We start from the raw sequence: 2,912 nt of genomic DNA, 5'->3' as shown, positions 1-2,912 counted from the left end.
TGCCATTAGCTTTTCTGATGGCTTCGTCACACTGCCGACTCATGTTCATCTTGGAATCCACTAGGACTCCAAGATCCCTTTCCACTTCTGTGCCACCCAGCAGGTCATTTCCCAGGCAGTAGGTGTGCTGGACATTTTTCCTCCCTAGGTGCAGCACTTTGCATTTCTCCTTGTTGAACTGCATTCTGTTGTTTTCTGCCCACTTGTCCAACCTGTCCAGGTCTGCTTGCAGCTGTTCCCTGCCCTCTGGCGTGTCTACTTCTCCTCATAGCTTTGTGTCATCTGCAGACTTGAACAGAGAACACTTCACTCCCTCGTCCAAGTTGCTGATGAAGACACTAAAGAGTATCGGTCCATGGACCGAGCCCTGAGGGACCCCACTGCCCACACCCTTCCAGGTCAAAAACGACCCATCCACCACGACTCTCTGGGTGTGACCCTCTAGCCAATTCACCACCCACTGGACTGCGTAGTCATCCAAATCACAGCCTCTTAACTTGTTCACCAGTATGGGGTGGGATACTGTATCGAAGGCCTTCCTGAATTCTAAGTATATGACATCCACCCCTACTCCTGTGTCCAGGCATTTCGTAACCTGGTCATAAAAAGAGACTAGATTAGTCAGGCATGATCTGCCTGCTACGAACCCATGCTGGTTTCCCCTCAGCATAATTCGTCCTGCTGGGCTCTTGAAAATGTGAGCCTTGATCATTTTTTCAAAGACTTTGCCAAGGATGGAGGTGAGACTGACTGGCCTATAGTTGCCCAGGTCTTCCTTCCTCCCCTTCTTGAAAATGGGGACCACATTGGCCCTTTTCCAGTCCTCCGGGACTTGGCCCGTGTGCCACAAGCATTCGAATATTCCCGCCAGTGGCTGTGCAATGACGTCGGCCAGTGCCTTCAGTACCCTCGGATGGAGCTTATCCGGGCCTGCCGACTTAAAGGCATCCAGTTCTTCCAAGTGACTCTGCACCATCTCAGGGTCTATGCATGGTGGTCTGGCACCATGCTGCTGCCTCTCTACAATCCCAGTGAGAGCCTTGTCCTGCCCCTCACTTAGGAACACTGAGGCAAAGAACTCATTGAGGAGTTCAGCCTTGTTCCCCCTGTCCGTCACCAATTGCTTCTGTCCATTTAGTAGGGGTCCTATTCCTCCCTGGGCCTTCCTTTTACTCCCTATATATCTAAAAAACAATTTTTTGTTGTCCTTTATTTGGGATGCCATCCTCAGCTCCATGGTAGCTTTGGCCCATCTAACTGCCTCCCTATAAGTGCGAGCAGAGGAGGTATACTCCTCTTTGGTGATCTCTCCCTGTTTCCACTTTTTTATGTGCCCCACTTTTGGCGCGTCTTCTCCCGGTCAACTGTGGTTTCTTGCTGGTTCTTTCTGGTTCTTTGCTAATTTTAGAACCATCTCCAAGGCTGTATTTCTGCTTTATCTCCTGACAATAGCTGATGGGCTGTATCCTGTTCTTACACGACACATCATGCACTTTGCACACTATCCCATTGTTAGAAAACTGTTTGCTTAAGCATTTGCAACATTAGTGACTTTTAATATATCATCCTGCCTTGTGACGAGCAGCTTTTGCTGAGACACAGGAAAAAGCTTTTGTTCAGCTGCACGTCAGCACTCCCCAAAATCCAAATACAGTCGCCCTAACAAGAATATTTAAACACTTAGCTCCCCTTACTATTTTTTGTCATGGGAATAGTGAAGGACATTTTTGAATGCTGAAATACATTCACATCCCTTGCATTTTCCCCAGTATATTCCCCAGAGCTGCCTGTACCTCCTTGTTTTTCAGGCTGTAGATGATAGGATTTAACACGGGAGTTAAAATACTGTACCGGATGGAGAAGAGTCTGTCAAGAACCACCAAAGACATTGAATTGGGTCTCAGATATTGAAACAAACTAGTCCCATAATTCAGAACAGCCATAGTGAGATGGGAACTACAGGTAGAGAAGGCTTTACCCCTACCCTCAGCAGAGCGTATTTTAAAGATGGTGGAGATGATGCAGATGTATGAGGCCAGGGAGATCGACAATGAGATAAAGCTAAAAATTTAAACTGAAATGGGATATGTCATCTTGTTGATGAAAGTCTCTGTGCATGACATTTCTATTAGAGATGGGAGCTCACAACTGAAATTATTCACTTTCTTGGGCCCACAGAAGTCTAAATGTAACACAGGAACAGTGTTTATCAGTGCAAATAATATACTAATCAGCCATGTACCACCTACTAGTCATATACAGACTTCCTTATTCATGGTCCATGCATAATGCAGTGGGTTACAGATGGCAGTGTATCTATCTTTGGTCATTGCTGATAGCATGAAAACTTCTGTACAGACCATAAGAAGAATTAAGCTCATCTGGGCAATATAGCCATGGAGATAAATGGTTTTCTTCTCTGCCAAGAAATTCTGCAGCATCTTTAAGACAGTGACTGAAGAGTAGCATATGTCAAGGAAGGATAAATAGAATTGAAAAAATACGTAAGGGTGTGGAGGTGAAGATCAGCTCTTATTACCAACATTCTCCACCACGGTTATTAAGTACATTAGAAACACCACAAAAAGGAAAGGTTGGAACTATGAGTTACTGGAAATACCAGATAGAACAAAATAGCTGACAGTCACTTGTTTCCCCATGGCCATTTCTGCACCAAACCTTGAACCTAAAAGAAGAAAAGAATAAAGAAATATATTTGAAAAATTATAATGAACGAAATGTACTTCTCTGTTTATGAGGAAGGAGATCTCTTTATAGAGGACTTTGTCATTCTGTCTAACCCTCTGTGTTTCCAAATAACTTCAAACAAAAAATGGATTTTTAATGAGGAGATAATCACTACTGGGAAGGGAAAAAAATCACTTTTTTCTTTTTTTTTTCTTTTCCTCTGT

At 44.2% G+C, this 2,912-nt stretch overlaps 1 pseudogene; it reads right to left on the bottom strand.

Moving 5' to 3' along the window:
• Positions 1–1,745: 1,745 nt before the first annotated feature.
• LOC102557867 (olfactory receptor 5M10-like) lies at positions 1,746–2,483 on the bottom strand (annotated as a pseudogene).
• Positions 2,484–2,912: the final 429 nt, after the last annotated feature.

This window comes from Alligator mississippiensis, chromosome 7 (assembly GCF_030867095.1).
Source record: "Alligator mississippiensis isolate rAllMis1 chromosome 7, rAllMis1, whole genome shotgun sequence".
NCBI classification, from domain to species: Eukaryota; Metazoa; Chordata; order Crocodylia; family Alligatoridae; genus Alligator; species Alligator mississippiensis.
Note: the sequence above shows the minus strand (reverse complement) of the source record. Positions and strands in the feature narration are given on the sequence as shown.